This window comes from Jaculus jaculus, chromosome 15 (genome assembly GCF_020740685.1).
Source record: "Jaculus jaculus isolate mJacJac1 chromosome 15, mJacJac1.mat.Y.cur, whole genome shotgun sequence".
NCBI classification, from domain to species: Eukaryota; Metazoa; Chordata; class Mammalia; order Rodentia; family Dipodidae; genus Jaculus; species Jaculus jaculus.
In genome coordinates this window covers 25,076,607-25,094,342 of record NC_059116.1, presented here as the reverse complement: position 1 = coordinate 25,094,342, position 17,736 = coordinate 25,076,607, and the positions used below count along the sequence as shown (strand labels likewise).

General features: G+C 41.7%; 1 protein-coding gene and 1 pseudogene across 2 annotated transcripts in view; one reads left to right on the top strand and one right to left on the bottom strand.

The window, feature by feature from the left end:
* Window positions 1–17,736, top strand: part of Osbpl1a (oxysterol binding protein like 1A) — a 238,528-nt gene that overhangs the window by 17,767 nt on the left and 203,025 nt on the right. The window lies entirely within an intron of this gene.
* Window positions 11,274–11,596, bottom strand: LOC101593777 (annotated as a pseudogene).

The following is a 17,736-nucleotide window of genomic DNA, read 5'->3' as shown; positions in this document are numbered from 1 at the left end:
CATTGTGCTAAGTTAATGCACTAGCCTGTCTTCAATGTATGAAATCTGGAATGGGTCTGGCCACTACTTAAATTACCTTAGCCTGTCTTCCTAGCAGCTCAGCCTCTTCAGAGCACAGTGGTCAGCCAGTACTGTGTACCAGTGGGCTCAAGACCTCAACCCCATGGGCTTCTGCTCAGCCTGTGGACCTGTGAATAGGCATTTCCCATCTCTGCCTCGGCTCTTACCTTCTGAAAGGCCTGCTCTCCTTTTTTTCTAAATTTGAGTGGTGCTTCTGGGTAGCTTGGGCTGTGTGGGAAGCTAACCCGCTGCTTTTCTGGTTTTTATTTCTTGCATTTCTCTGTTGGTATCAGGCTGTTTTTTCATTTGCATTATGTGGTAGTCAGAATAATGGCCCCCAAAGAGGCCCAGGTCCTTATCTTTGCATATTTTTGGTGTCATGGCCAAGGGAAATGGAAGTTGCAGATGGAATTGAGATTGCTCTTCAGCAGACTGAGATAGCAAAGTGATTTTGGGTTATTTAGTGGCAATTGCAGGGGACCTTAGTCAGGGAGGCAGAGAGGAGTCAGCACTGAAGGGGAAATGTGCCTTGGTAGAGGCCATGCTTCTGACTTGGAGACTGGGAGAAGAAACTATAACCCAAGGAATGTTGATAGATTCTAGAAGTTGGAAAAGCAGGGAAATAAATTCCTACCGAGTTTCTGGAAAGACTTGGCCCTGTACTTGAATTCATGCAGGGAGCTCGATTTCAGTCTTAGAAAATACAGAATGGCAAGACAATAGACGTAGGCTGTTTTAAGCCACCACATCACGATTGTTTGCTAAAACAGCAAAAGCAAGCTAATCCTCCAATGGAAAGCAGTCTCATGCTCCCAGTTTTTTTCTATTTATTTCCTGTTGGTTTTGCTTCTTTTCCTGGTAATGCCTTGTGGAACCAAATCAGTTCCCTGTGGCAGCAGAGCTACCTGTTGTCACATTGCCACCTTCCTGGGCAAACTGGAAGAAGGGGGGATATTGTGGCTGGGGCTGGAAGACTGAAGAAGCCAGGTGCTCTGACTGGAGGCTGAGGCACTGCTGTTGAGAAACTGATTATCTTGGATTGTTGATCTTTAGTGGATACCTGCAAGTGGTTAGTTTTGGTAATTCTGTCCAAGTTTATAGTAGTCTTATTTTAGTTGTTTTTGTTTTTTTGAGGTAGGGTCTCAGTATAGCTCAGGCTGACCTGGAATTTGCTATGTAGTCTCAGGGTGGCCTCAAACTCATGATTATCCTCCTACCTCTGCTCCTGAGTGCTGGGATTAAAGGTGTGTACCACCACATACCAGCATTAGAATAGGTTTTTTTTTTTAAATATATTTTTAAAAAATTTTATTTATTTATTTATTTGAGAGCGACAGACACAGAGAGAAAGACAGACAGAGGGAGAGAGAGAGAGAATGGGCGCGCCAGGGCCTCCAGCCTCTGCAAACAAACTCCAGACGTTTGCGCCTTGTGCATCTGGCTAATGTGGGACCTGGGGAACCGAGCCTCGAACCGGGGTCCTTAGGCTTCACAGGCAAGCGCTTAACCACTAAGCCATCTCTCCAGCCCAGGTGTTTTTTTTTTTTTTTAATTTTAATTTTTTAAAAATTTTTTGTGAGAGAGAGAATATTTGCTTTCCAGGGCCTCTAGCCACCGCAATCAAACTCCAGATGTGTGCGCCACCTTGTGTACATGTGTGACATTGTGGGCATGTATTACCTTGTGCATCTGGCTTATGTGAGTTATGGGGAGTCAAACCTGAGCCCTTAGGCTTTGTAGGCAAATGCCTTAACCACTAAACATTTCTTCAGCTCATTTTCATGATTTAAAAAATAAAATTATTTCTTTTGTTGTTTTTTCGAGGTAGGGTCTCACTCTAGTGAATTCATTCTGTAGTCTCAGGGTGGCCTCAAACTCATGGCGATCCTCCTACCTCTGCCTCCCAAGTTCTGGGATTAAAGGCATGCGCCAACACACCTGTCTAACAAAAATTTTAATTTATTTATTTGCAAGCATGGGGGGGGAGGAGACAAACTGAGAGATAATAGATGCTCCAGGGCCTCTACCCACTGCAAATGAACTCCAGACACATGCGCCTCCTTGTGCATCTGACTTACATGGGTAATGGGCAATCGAACCTGGGTCCTTTGGCTTCATGGGCCTTAACCATTAGGCAATCTCTCTAGCCCTGATTTTTTGATTTCAGTTAATGATCTGATAAATTAACTGTGGCATAGAAAGCACTCTGATATTTGTCCAATGTGACCTCTAGATACAGTTTTATAATCACATAATTGGAAATGTTATATGTTGTCATCAAAGGTTAAAGAACAAATTTTACTATATTGTTTCATACTTTCCATTGTTTAAATTAGATTTTTGTATAAATTACAGTAAGTTAGCTCTGTATGTGCTGAGAATGAATTAATACATCTTGAACCCTTCTTGACTGTTTTTCATAAGTTGCTATTTGTGAATCAGATATAAAAACTGAAACTGAGCAAAAAGTATGTTTTATAGTAAAACAACAAACAGTAAACATAGTGGGCTAATTGCTTTGTTTGACTTGGGCAGGTTTCACCTGAGCTGAGAGAAGTTCTTGTGATTTCCCTTACGGCTCTTTGCTTCTCACCCTGTTGTACTGACAGCACACATTCCATTGTCACTTCTTCCTACATGATCCACATCTACTGTGTCAGAAAGTGCAGCTTGAATGCAGTCTCCCTAGCTTCTTTCCTGACTTCTTGTAGCTGGACGGAAGCTGTGTTCTTCCAGGCTTCTGAAAGTGTCTTTACTTGTCTTACCACGCTACTGTGTGCGTCTTAACTCTCGTCTAGGTGCATTAACCTTGTTCCCAGGCATTAGCATGCTTCACATCAGCGTGACCACAGCACGACGCCCCTGCCCTGCCGTCTCTGAATATCGAGGTCTGGCCAGTTCATTTTCTCTGCTCAGCTGTTGACATACTTGTCCATTTCTGCTGTTTTCTTGAACTCTGAACATATGGCCATGTTGAATTGGGCCTTAGCTTGATTTTGAATGTTAGTGTATATATTTTACTATCTGTTATACCTGAATATAACATTTAACTGAAGCTAAATGGTTGTGTCAATCTAAATATTAACTGTATGTGCTTAATTATGATTAGATTAGGCAGAAAGTTTAACTTCTTTTTTTTTTTTTTTTCCCAAGGTGGTGTCTCACTATAGCTCAGGCTGACCTGGAATTCACTATGTAGTCTCAGGGTGGCCTCAAACTCATGGCAGTCCTCCTTTCTCTGCCTCCCGAGTGCTGGGATTAAAGGCGCGTGCCTCCACGTCCGGCTAGAAAGTTTAACTTCTGATTGTAGTAATGAAAGGAACCAAATTGTCTTGTGTGAATGTAATCTTTTATTATGAATACAATTTTAAATATCTTCTTGAAATTCAGTGATTTTAATAGAATGCTGAGCAGAAAAGGGATTTTTGTTTGTAAAGCATTTTGAATTCTTGTCCTCTAGACAAGTATAAAATACAACAAAATAAGACAACTCCCAGAATTGAGGGTACTTTGGGTTTTTCTTGGTTCATCAGCGACCCCTAGTGTTCTTTGCTGAGTTAGTGTATCAGAATTTTAAAAGACTGGCATTAGTTCCTTTATTTTTAAGGTCTAGAATTCTGAAGTTTTTATACCTTTTCTCAGTTACTTAAAATAATTGTACAATGAATATAATAAATATTTGGGCTATGGCAGTGACTTTAACTTTTTATTAAAACAGAAGCTTTCTATGTTCAGTGCCTGGGTAATAGCCTACCACCTCACACCTATCATGCTGAATTGATGTAGGATCCTGAAGCTTACACGGTTCCCTAGGATATATAGGCTGTATTAGACACTATCCAGGCAGCTTGACTAGTATTGTTTCTCATACTGCTAACCAGCCATCCTTAGAGAGGGGAGCATTGCCGTCTGCTCTGTGGGGAGCAGTTGAGAGGGGTCATAGAGTGCAGCAGCTCCATCTGATACCATGTGTCCACATCTGTGGAGGGATGGGGACAGCAAGAGTGGACAGAGACTAGAGTTAAGTTGTGGTACAATTTCAGGGGGTACCTTAGCTTCAGGGCAGGGACCTCTGCAGGAGAGATAAGCCTCTCACTTGTCTCTACAAAGGGTAAGAGGCCAGGCCTCTGCTCCCAGGACAGTAAGTCACTGGGTAGTTGTCTGTCCTGGAAGGATGTATGAACCTGCTTACATGGTTCCCTTCAGCTGAGGTCATCCCTGTAATAGCTGCCAGCTACAGGTGGTCTCCTGGTCCCTGCCAGCGCCTGGAATCATGCTTGAAGGAGGACCTGGGCAGTGCAGCAACACTTCTATCCTCGCTCCATTCTAGATCCTCTTGACCCTTTAGTAATGCATCTTTTGTTGTGTGGGTCTTAGCTTAGAGGTCTGACCCCCGGCTCTCATGCCCTTCTTAGGCTGGGGTTGTTACACTTTCCCATTTACTGTCATTGGTCAAGAGCTGCAATGGTGATGCAAGCCTGCAATCCCAGCCCTCAGGAGGCAGAGGCTTAGGTCAGAGTGCCAAACTAGCCTAGGCTACATAGAGTCTCTCTCTGCTTCTCTCTAGGTAAATAGATGGATAATGAGTACCAGGAGGGGCTAAGTACATCTTCTTCATGCTAAACATCTTCCAGGTCCCTTTGTCTTCATCCCCGATTCCTTCTGATGACCCAGTTCACTTACCTGGATGATAGGGACTCTGCCTGCCTGCTGGTTCTTTGACACTGTGAGCCCAGTTCATGAAGCCTTTGTGCTGCCTAGCATATTACTTGGAGTATTATTGTAGGTGTAGAGCAGGCTCCCTCAGAACCTAATTATAGTGGTTTAAATCAGATAATCAGATGTCTCCCATTGTGGTGGTTTGAATATGAACGTACATCCCTTGTAGCCTTGGGATTTTTCTTTTTTTGTGTGGGGGGGGTTGGGTCTCTAGCTCAGGCTGACCCAGAATTCACTATGTAGTCTCAAGCTGGTCTTGAACTCATAGAGATCCTCCTCCCTCAAACTCTCAAGTGCAGTGATCAAAGGCGTGTGCCACCGCACCCAGCTTCTCAGGGATTTCTGATTAAAGTTAAGCTTTCTACTTAAGTCTCTATTACCTGGAACCCTGCTGGAGGTGTGTGTCATTTGGGGCAGATCTTCAATATAGCCCTGCTAGGTGTATAGAGAGCCAGTTTGAGCTTTGGCTATTCATGTTTGCTGGCTCTTGATGTTGTCTCTCTGCCATGGGTCTCTGGAAGTGAGCCAGCTACTTCTGCCATGAGGGAATGTCCCCTGGATTCCGTGACTTGTACTGTGAGAGTTTGCAGTAATGTGGGGAAAGCGATGACCCCATTGTGCACTATCAAGATGCCAGAATTGCCACAGACCAGTTTTAAATATTTGTCTAATTTAATTAATTTATTTACCAGAGAGAGGATATGAATGAGATTGGCTGCACCAGGGCTTCCTACACTGTATACAAACTCCAGATGAATGCACTACCTTGCGCATCTGGTTTATATGGGTCCTGGGGAGTTGAACCTGGGCCCTTTGGCTTTGCAGGCAAGTGCCTTAACCATTAGGCAGTCTCTCCAGCCCCATAGACCAGGTTTGTTTGTTTGTTTTTGAGGAAGAGTCTCACTGTAGTCCAGACTGACCTGGAATTCCTATAGACCAGTTTAAAAAATTTGTGAGCTAGGTTGACTGCACTATGGAAGGCTAATATATATATGTCAGGTCATCATGTGCCAGTGCGCAGAGGGTATGTCATTACCGAAGCAGAAGAGTCTGGGTAGAAAAGACAACAGCACCACTCGCCAACTCACTAGTGATTCCCCCTTGAGGTTTGAGGCTGTTGTGAGATGTCACTGCCGATCTGAGCTCGTTGATTGAAGTTAGCAGTTGGCCCCTAAGCATCGAGCTAGGCAGATCCAGCTCTCGTTCTGAGCAGCAGGTCAGAGGGGCAAGGATCGGAGTGAGAATTGGCAAGTGGGAACTGAATATGATAGTTCCAAGGCAAAAATGGCAGCAGATACTGCTTTGTCACTGATTTTTTTTTTTGTTTTTGTTTTTCAAGGTAGTATAGTTCTTACTGTAGTCCAGGCTGACCTGGAATCCACTCTATTCTCAGGATGGCCTTGAACTCACAGTGATCTTCCTACATCTGTCTCCCATGTGCTGGTATTGAAGGCGTGCACCACCATTCCTGGCATGAACTTTTCTTTTTTTAACGTGTGTGTGTGTGAATATGGAAGCCAGAGGTTAACATAAGGTTCAACCTCTTTTCATTTTATTTTTTGAGATAGGTCTCATACTAAGCCAAGAGTTTACCAGTTTGGCTCGACTTCCAGTTGGGATCTCCCTGACTCCACCTCCCCAGTGCTGGGATTACAGATGTGTGTTGCCATGCCTAGCTTTTACATGGGTGCTGGCCACCCAAAGTTGGGTCATCATTCTTGTAAGAACTTTACCTTCTAAGCTGTCTCCATCTCCCAGCCCCCGTCACTGAATACTTTTACTTTTATGTCTTCTTTAAAAAAAATTTTATTTGCAAGGAGAGAGAGATGAATGAATGGAATGAATGATGAATGTGTGAGACTAGCATGCCAGGGCCCCATGCCACTGCAGATGAACTCCAGATGCACATACCACTTTGGGTATCTAGCTTTATGTGGGTACTGGGGAGTCGAACCCAGGCCATGAGGCTTTGCAAGCAAGTGCTTTTGACCACTGAGCCATCTCCCCAGTCCCTAATTTTGTATTATTTTATGGTGCTTTGGATCAAGTGTAGACAGTCCAACTGAATTCTTTTGTTGGCTTGTCAGGCTGGAATATCTTAACTCCCCAGGCTTGCCACAGGTGAACTGGCATTCGCTTTGGAGCACTGTTGGTAGGTTTCAGCCTACTTGCTTGCCCTACCCCCTCAGTTCTCTAGTTGTTTCAAGAATTTATACTCCCCCCCTCTTAGAAAACTGTTTTTACTTGTTGAGGTGAGGCGATACTTCCCAGCTTTCTAAACAGTGATGGACTCTGGAAGACCATTAACTTAGGAAAGAGGGGTGTGTGAAGCTGGTCATGTGCCTTACATGCATGTCTTGATATTTAACAATGTGCAGGAATCTTTCAGACATCCTCATGTGTGTTGTCTGCATGTACATTTCATTTGAAATGTCATCTAATATTGTGAGGCTTAATCTTGAAAAACTGCTGACCCCATGGCTGCGCAATATGGTTCATACCATATTGCAATCACTTTTCACATTTTTTAATCATTACTTTAGTTTTTATAACTTTTGTTTATAAATAGCATATTTTACTGACTCTTCATTTTTTTTTTTTTACTTTGCATTTTCTCTATTCTCTTATGTCCGACAGATAAACATTTTTCTCTGTTGTTTCTCACTGCCTGAATCCCTGCCCAACCCATTTCACTTTTCTCATTCTCTCAGTCTGTAACTAGATCTCGGTGCAGTATCGTGTACATTATTGTGATGATACTAGCTTGAGTTGCATAGGATCCTATATCTATTTTCTCTTGTAAAACTCCCAATTTTTTTCTGGACTTAGGTATATACTGAAGTTTTTTCATTCTTCCCCCCATTATATAGTTAATATTAAATTTTTGATGAGTTCCAAAGTTGAGTCTACTAATTGTCACTGTAGTTGTATACATTGTGTAACTACCTCTTCTTAGAGCATCTCTTTGAGGTCTTTGGTGTACTCCTTGCTCTCACTGAACCCATTGCCCTGTAGAACTGTATATGTGGTTATACTGGAAATTCTCTTCACTACTCTCCTAAACTGGATTCCCAATTTCTTGGTTTCAGTGTCTTTCAGGAGCCTGAGGAATCATCTTTTTAAGAATTCATATATCTCAGTGTTGGAGAGATGGCTTAGCAGTTAAGGCGCTGGCCTATGAAGCCTAAGGACCTGGGTTCGATTCCTTAGTACATATGTAAACCAGATGCACAAGGTGACACATGCATCTAGAGTTTGTTTGCAGTGGCTAGAGGCCCTGGCACACCCATTTGGTCTCTCTATCAGCCTCCTTCCCTCCCTCCCTCAAATAAATAAATAAATATTAAAAGGAATTCATATATCTAGAACTAACTTACCTTTGTGTTTGAGTGATCATTTGGCAATACACAGATGTCAGGTTGGAAATGCCTCTCAGTATTCTGAAGGTTTTGTGTCTCTCTTTCCAAGCTTTCCATATCAAGGTCAGGTTTAGGGTTGTTCTCATTCCTAGTTCTGTGTGTGTGGCTGGTGGTTTATCACTAGGTGAGTTTCATTTGAAATGGCAAGGATAGATAACGTAAAATAAAAGTTCTTTGCATGATAGTCTGTTTTTGTCTTGTGGAAGTTCAGGTATGTGAATCCAGGGCAGGTGGCAGATGCTGAAATTCTTCTGTCTTCTTCTGTGTGTGGCTTTGACCATGTCATCCAGTATGAGAGTCAGCCAGTGCCAGGAGTCAGACGCACATGTGCGCACAGACACACACACACAACAAAAGATAACAGTATCTCTTCTTGGAGGTTCCTAGAAGTTAGGACACTTCTGCTTGATCATTAGCTAGAATTGTCACCCAGCCATTCTAGCTTAAAGGGTGGCTATGAAGTGTCATCTACTTTAGTGGTCAAAAATAGGAAGATAGGTTCTTATTATTAGTGTTCTAAGATTTTACTCTGTTTACCTTTAAACTTAGAGGTCTGTAATAGTTTTCTATTGCTGTGTAATAATTGACCAATAAGACTCAATAGCTAAAGTTAACATGTGTTTGTTATTTTTGAAGATGGGAATTCTGGGCATGGCCTTGCTGTATTCTCTGTTCAGTTCTCTGCTTAGGGTGATGTGAGACTGCAATCAGGGTCAGCTAGGGGACTTGGTGGGGGGGGGAGAGAGAGAGAGAGAGAGAGGGAGACAGACAGACAGGCAGACACAGACACACACACACACACACACACACACACACCCATCCCTCCCCAGATTGTTGGTGGCACTTACCACAGTTACAGGATTGAGACCCTGAGTTGTTGGGAATTGTCCCCACCTCATAATAGGTCACCCTCACCTCAGCTCTTACCTCCACTGACTCTTTCACACTTCCACTCTTTTCCAGGAAGTGTCCACCTCTACTTTGATTTTTTTTTTTTTGTAGGAAAATAGGCATTTTATGTACCATCCAATGCTTTCATAAAATCAAAGGAAAAACAAAGAAAATAATTGGTGGTGTCACTTGGGTTGCTTACTTCCTAAATATAATATAGAATTAATGTATTAAATTATAATTATAAATACAAAATTATAATATATGGTATATATAAAATATAAAAATATAAATATAAGTATAAAAGTAATATAATAATATACTACTTTCCTGCTTAACTAATATATAATGCAGTTATACAAGGTATACTAAAAACAAGGTTCAAATTAGATAAGATGCATTTTTAATCTTAATAATTATCAATTTTTTTTTCCCACCCTGATTTTTGAGAGAGGGTCTCATACTATAGCTCAGGCTGTCCTGAAAGTCACTGTAGAGCCCAGGCACTTACTCATGGTAAGCAGTCTGCCTCAGCTTCCCGAGTGTTGGCAGCATAGGCATGAGCTGCCGTGCTTAGCTACCCAGCTCCTATGGAGAGATAACTCAAGTAAGTCTTATCTGAGCAATATACCCTCCCTTTATTCATGTCAGTTGTTCTGGATATACAACCTGACCACAGAAACAATCAATCGTGTCCAGTCCTGAGGATACACCCAGTGAGCCCAGGGGTGGGGGCTCTTGGCAGCTAGTGAGAATCTGTCTAGATTCTCCTTGTTCTAGAAACTCATGTTCCTTGGTTTGAAAATAGTTTCTTCTCTTTAACAATTACTGTTTTCTCATGGTGGCACATGCCTTTAAACCCAGCACTCGGGAAGCAGAGGTAGGAGGATTGCCTTGAGTTTGAGGCCACCCTGAAGTTACACAGTGAATTGCAGGTCAGCCTGGGCTACAGTGAGAGTCTACCTTGAAATGGAATTAGAGCATCCATTCTATCTCTCTCTGCCTCTTTCTCTCTCTGTCTGTTGCTCTCAACTACATAAATAAAAATAAACAAAAAATTAAGAAAAATATTTTATTATATTTACTTATTAGAAAAAGAGGGGGAAGAGGCATCGAGAGAATGTGGGTATGCCAGGGCTTCCAGCTAGTGCAGACGAACTCTGGATGCATGTACCACCTTGTGCATATGGCTTACATGGGTCCTGGGGAATTGAACCTGGGTTCTTAGGCTTTGCAGGCAAGAGCCTTAACCACGGAGCTATCTCTATAGCTCACCTTTGTGCCTTTTAAGGATATTTTCTTATACATATGTAACAGTTATGATACCTAATAGGATTGTTCTGGATTTAAATTACATTCCTAGAACAATTTCTGATATATAGTATGTTAGTTAAATATTGGGTATTTTGTGTTTAGTTTGTTTAGAAATAGCTTTTAAAAAAAATCAAGAAATTTAAATAACAAGACTCTTGACTTGAAGATAAAACTATCTAGGATTCATTTTTTTTTTAGAGTAATTTCTTCCTACTTAAAGAAAGATCTCCTGACATGTAACTGCTATGTACAAAAAATTTATAGAATTGTCCTTGGTTTTACAATGATAAATGAAAAACATTCTCCAACCAAGGCCGGGCATAATGGCGCACACCTTTAATCCCAGCACTCGGAGGCAGAGGTAGGAGGATTGCTGTGAGTTCAAGGCCACCCTGAATTCACACATAGTGAATTTCAGGTCAGCCTTGTCTAGTGAGACCTTAAAAACCTCAGAAAACCAAGACCAACAAACAAAAAAACTCCAATTAAACTAGGTATGTAAAGATTTTTTAATTTTTATTATTTTTATTTTATTTTATTATTTTTTGTTGTTGTTAAAACAATGAGAGCAAAATAACTTTCTGGAAATAAAGATCAGAGCTGAATGAGCATGCCACTCATGGAGAAAGGGATATTCTCATAGAGCTGGTACTTTGTCCAGACCAGCTCCATTTGATGTCAACCAAAACATTGGTCATTTAGTTTAAAAGGAAAAGCACAATATGCTTGTGCACACACACCAGTTACTTTGTGTACAATAAAGGAATGGGGAAGGGGATAATGAAAGAAGAGAGAAAACTATACTGTAGTAGGCAGGATGTAGTGGAACCAAACTGTGGTTTTCTAATTGAGAATGTATTCTTGGTCTATAACAAAATCCTGGAGCAAAGTAGCAGGTTCCCTTTTTAGTAGACACCTCCTGTCTGTTGCTGGAACACATCAATTATATCTTCATCTTCCATTTCCAACTGTGCAGGTGTGTCTGTTTCATTGATTGGCTGCCTGTCAAATCGGAATCTGATCTGCCTCATTGACAAACCCTGTTATTCACAATAGGCTTTCATTAGTTTACTAAGTGGTGTTTGCCTCTTTATCTTAAACTGCATCTCAGAACGATCCTGCCCCACAACCTTCAAATTAATATGATTGTTGTTCTTAGTCTTGACTCCTTCATTGGGTTTCTCACTGGCCATGGCAAGTGCTGGGGTCTCCTCAGCTGCCACTTCACTGAAGAGATACCAGTTCTGCACTGAAGGAACAACATACCTAAGGTTTTTTCTTTTCTTTCTTTCATTTTTTTTAACATTTTATTTATTTATTTGAGAGAGACAGACAAACAGACACAGAGAATGGGCGCGCCAGGGCCTCAGTCACTGCAGTTGAACTCCAGATGCGTGTGCCACCTAGTGGACATGTGTGACCTCATGCTTACCTTTGTGTGTCTGCCTTACATGGGATCTGGAGAGATCAAACATGGGTCCTTAGGTTTCACAGGGAAGCACCTTAACTGCTAAGCTAAGCATCATTGAAAATAACATTTTATTTATATATTTGAGAGGAAGAGAGAGAGGGAGGCAGAGGCAGATAGAGAATGGGTGTACCAGGGCCTCTAGTCACTGTAAACAAACTTCCAATGCCTGTGCCACCTTGTGTATGTGGCTTTATGTGGGTACTGGAGAATCGAACTTGGGTCCTTAGGCTTTGTAGGTAACAACCTTAATTGCTAAGCCATCTATCTCTTCAGCCCTCAAGCATCATTCTATTGTTTTTTTTTTTTTTTTTTTTTGAGGTTGGGCCTCACTCTAGCCCAGGCTGACCTGGCACTCACTCTGTAGTTCCAGGTTGGTGTAGAACCCATGGTGATGCTCCTACCCTTACGACCCCAATGCTGGGACTAAAGGTGTGCACCACCATGCCCAGCTCAAGCATCATTTAATTTAAAAAAAATTATTTGCAAGCAGAGAGAGAAAGAGAAAGAGAATGAGAGAAAGAGGAGGGGAGGGAGAAAATGGGCATGTCAGGGCCTCAGCCACTGCAGACAAACAAACTCCAGATACATGCCCCACTTCGTACATGAGTACTGGTGAATCGAACCTGTGTCTTTAGGCTTTGCAGGCAAGCTCCTTAACCACTAAACCATCTCTCCAGCCCTTAAGCATCATTTTTAAGCAGACATACATTTTTTTTTTTTTAAGGCCAGGTCTCATGTTAGCCCAGGATGACCTAGAATTCATTCTTTAAAAAAAATTTTTTTTTCCCAGCACTCTGGAGGCAGAGGTAGGAGGATCATTGCCAGTTTGAGACCACCCTGAGACTACATAGTTAATTCCAGGAGAGCCTGAGCTAGAGTGAAATCCTACCTTGAAAAACAAGATAAAATTTTTTTTTCATTTCTATTTATTTATTTATTTGAGAGAAAGGGGGTGAGAGAAAGAGGGAGGGAGAAAGAGGGAGGGAGAGAGGTTGAGAATGAGTATGCCAGGGCCTCCAGCTACTGAAAACTAACTCCAGATGCATATACCACCTTGTACATATGGCTTATGTGGTCCTGGGAAATTGAATCTGGGTCCTTTGGCTTTGCAGGCAAGTGCCTTAACCACTAAGCTGTCTTTCCATCCTGAAACCCATTCTTTAACCCAGATGAGGCTTGAACTCATGGTGGTTTTCCTACCGTAGTCTCTCGAGTGTCAGAATTAAAGGTGTGAGCCACCATGCCCAACTAGTTAGACATACTTTTGTTAAGATCTCTCAATAAATCTTGAATTTCAGGGAGTATTATATTTATTTACCAAAGGTTGAATAATTGTACCTTGTCCTTTTAAGTAAATAGTTTTTTAAAGTAGCTATATTGATAACTTTATATTTTAAATGTTTTAACACATTTTTAATACATTTTCTTGCAATATGTCAACATACTGAAACCCAAAAAGTATTCTGACATTCTGCTTGGTTGTGTTAAAGATACAGCCCACTTAAATAGTTTCCTTGAACCTGTGCTTATATTCTGAGTTCAGTAACCTCAAATTGTAAACATTTTTAATTTATATCTTTTGTGTAACCTATATTAGTACATTATAATAAATAAAACTTTTTGTGTGGAATTTCTGTTGAAACAGGTAATATTATAGGAAAAAAATTACGAATCTACCTGAGACTGTTGATAGCAGCATTATTCATAAGTGCTAAAAAGCAAAAACACCCATATGTTCAAATGATGAAGGGATAAACCAGATGTGGTACTCATGTCAGGGAGAGTTATGTAGCAGTGCAAAAATGAAGTTCTGATATATGCCCAGATATTGGTACATTTGATCACGTGAGTGACAAAAGCCAGATAAATGGGGCACACATTGTATGATTCCTCTATAGAAATGTCTAGAAACAACAAATGTATAAGGACTGAAGTTGATGAATGTTTGTCATGGGGGCTCCGGGAAAGTAGGAGGGATAGGGATTGGTTGTTAATGAACAGGGGGGTTTCTTTTTGAGGTGATATAGATGTTTTAAAACTAGATAGGGTGGATTGCTACACAACTGAATATACTAAAAGCCAAAGAATTGTACACTTTGACAAGGTAACTTTTATGCCATTTGAATTGTATCTTAATAAAGGTTAAAAAGCAGTCTGTATATGGGGGCTTTCTCTGTAAAAATGAGATAATTGTTAGCAGCAACATAATGGTAAACAGGGAATGACTTACCAGGTGCTGAGCAGAGTGGGGTTAGGACAATTTGGGGGCATAGATGTTAACAGCTTTGTTAACATTTCTCTAATCTTTCTTTTTGTATACTGGTTACAGCTTTATTGTGGGATACCCACTTAAAAAAGGAATGAGCAGGGCTGGAGAGATGGCTTAGCGGATAAGGCGCTGCCTGCAAAGCCTAAACACTCAAGTCCCATGTAAGCCCGATGCAGAGCAATGCAAGTGCTCAGTGCTGCACATGGCACCCAGGGGAGCGCACTTCCGGAGCTCATTCGCAGCAGCTGAAGGCCCTGGCATGTCCATTTTCTATCCCTTTCTGCCTCTCCCCTCCCCTGTTCTCAAACATTAAAACCAAAGGAAAGAGCAAAATAAATAGTATGTCCAAACCAAACCTAGTACTTTACTCCTCTGGCTTGTTAATTTGACAGATTAGTCAAAGTACTCTTTCATTTAGGAATAAATATACAGAACTAAGTAGCCACTGTTCCAGTACAGGGTTCAAGGAAGAAGACGTACTACATCCCTTCCTTCCTACGAGGGAGACATACATAATAAGGGAGTTTGAAGGGCTGTGGAAGCAAGTAGATGAAGCAGAGGAGAGTTAGCGGGTAGGTAAATGCCGCTGTGCATAGAGTGGGCACTGAGCCGTCTGAGCAGAAGCTAGTCTTAGCTCTGAGTTTTTATGAATATCACCAAAACAAATCTGTGTTCCCTTCAACTTCCTTAGCACTCTTTCTAGTCTGGTTTTTGCCCTCCCCCCAGTTTGCTGGCTTCCTTGGAGAAGGTCATCAGTGGTGTAGAGCTCTGTTCTCCCGGCAGAACCACCATTACTGTCTTTATCAGAGCAACTGTGACTGCTCACAAGAGACCCCCAGGATTGGGCCTTTAACCTTCTCTCATAGAAGGACGGAGTGTGGAGGACCATCAGACCCTCACCTGAGATCTTTGCCTCTTTGTCCAGTACCTCCTGCCATCTGTATATAGCTCTGCCTCACTTACACATGGTGTCATGGGCTCGCAAAGTGCCCAGAGTATATAGTGGGTGGAACATTAACTGAAAGGAAGACTCCATCTATGCAGCTGTGGGGAAGTTGTCATCATGCTGGGGTGAGACTTTTCAGTGATTGACCCACTTTGGGGTTACTTACATTCCTATAAAAAAAACCCTTGCCCATGTTCTATGAGTAAGCCCAGTAAACTTACTGGTTGACCAACTTGGACTGTGGTGGAATTGTTACTTTCATCTGTAGTTGGTGTTCTCTTTGCAGGAGTTTGTTTGTTCACATATCCCCAGGGAGCAGCTCCTAAAACAAGTGTTTTATGGATTTTGAGGGCTGCTTCTTTTTCTATTATCTTTTGTGTGTGTGTGTGGGGGGGGGGCAGGAGGTGTATGAGCCTGTATGTGGTGATGCACCTCACCACATACACTCACCCACCTTTCTCTTACTGATTCCAGACCTTGCCTTTCAGGAGCCCCAGTGATTCTCTGGTCTCTACAGGACTGTGGTTACAGATGTGTGTGGCCATTCCCAGCTGTTGTTGTGGATTCTGGAGATTGGAACTTTGGCCCTAATGTTTGGGTAGAAAGTGTACCTAACCCTTGTGCCATCTCTCTGGCCCTGTTTTCATATTCTTCTACAATCTGACAAAGCTGATGACTTCTGGGAGGAGCTCTGCCTAGACACTTCTCTACCTGGTCTCTCCTTTGCCTGGTGTCGCCTATGCTTGGTGTCTGGTCTCTTCTCCAGCTGGTCTCTCCTCTGCCTGGTCTCTCTCTCTCCTCCAGCTGGTCTCTCCTCTGCCTGGTCTGTTCTGTAGCTGGTGTCTTCTCTGCTTGGTCTCTTCTCTGGCCACTTTGAAGGTCCCTTTATTATAGGAGTTCCTTTATTTATTTATTTTTAACATTCATTTTTCATTGTCAGCCTTCCCCTCAACAAATCAGTCTGCTCTTATGGCTTCATTTTATCTTCCCTAGGGGAGTCTTTGGAAACCTGGAATTTCTCTTCAGACTTCTCAGCAGGCATCTGTTCATTCAGTCTCCACATGTTGAGCATCCTTTGCAGGCCTTCAGGTGTCTGACATCTCTTGAATCTATGACACCATCTTCTTCCACATTTCACTCCCTGAGCATTATTTGTGTTAGTGCTTGAGATAGTTTTTAATGTGAATTCTGTTTTCTGCTGTGTGCACTTGAGAACATATTTGTTGCTTTTTAAAAAAATATTTTTTATTTTATTTATTTGAGAGCGACAGACAGAGAGAGAAAAAGGCGGAGAGAGAGAAAGAGAATTGGCGTATGAGGGCCTCCAGCCACCGCAAATGAACTCCAGATGTGTGTGCCCCCTTGTGCATCTGGCTAACGTGGGTCCTGGTGAATCAAGCCTTGAACCGGGATCCTTAGGCTTCATAGGCAAGCGCTTAACCTCTAAGCCATCTCTCCAGCCCTCATTGCTTTTTTTGTTTGTTTTGTTTTGTTTTTTGAGGTAGGGTTTCACTCTAACCCAGGCTAACCTGGAATTCACTCTGTATTCTCAGGGTGGCCTCGAATTCATGGCAGTCCTTCTACCTCTGCCTCCTAAGTGCTGGGATTAAAGGTGTGCACTAACTACCACACCCAGCTTTCATTGCTTTTTACTTAGACTTTTACCTCCTTGCCACCCACCCCAGTGGGGTTCATTTTCTTATTTTTTTCATGCCTTGGTTTCACATATACAAGGTGTCCCAGTGAGTATCCTAATTCAGCTCCAGTTTTGTTAAAGCTTTCTCTTTCTCAAAACCATTATAGTTTTCATTTCTTTAATTATTTCTTAATCATTTATTCCTGTTTTTAAAATGTATTATGGGGCTAGGCATGTAGTTCAGTGGTAGGGTGCTTTCCTAATATGGTGAAGGCCTTGAGTTCAATATTCAGCACTGCAAGAAATGATAATTAATTTTATATAGTAATAGACCTGAAAATCTATTTGTAAACATCATATAATATGCTTGAAAGATATAGTATATGAAAGGCATGTAATATGAAATAATGATGTTATGTAGGTAAATTCATGTTTAACAAATCCTCAGGTGTGAGCTGTGTATGGTGGTATGCTCCCTTTGCCCCCATCTTCTGGCAGCATTGCGGCTCTAAGAGGAGCACTGGAGCCCAGGAGTTTGAGACCAGCTTAGGCAATCTAGGGAGACCCTGTGTCTTCAAAACAAAATAAGACCTCAAATTTACTGAGAAAAATGACTGGAAAGATATATGCCAAAATGTTTATGGTGGTTATTTAGTGACTAGGATTATTCGAGTATATTGTTTGTCTGTTTTATAGATTTTATTTATTTAATCATATTTATTTATTTATTTATTTTGGTTTTTTGAGGTAGGGTCTCAATCTGGTCCAGGCTGACCTGGAATTAACTCTCTAGTCTCAGAGTGGCCTTGAACTCATGGCGATCCTCCTACCTCTGCCTCCCGAGTGCTGGGATTAAAGGTGTGTGCCACCACGCCCGGCTTTAATCATATTTATTATAAAAAGGTTTTAAAAGGATGTATGAAGTTTTATGGTCCTAAGGAAAGACAAGATCCCTAGCTAGGACAGTGACAGGATCTCACGTGCTATGTTGGAGGAGACTATCAGTCTAGA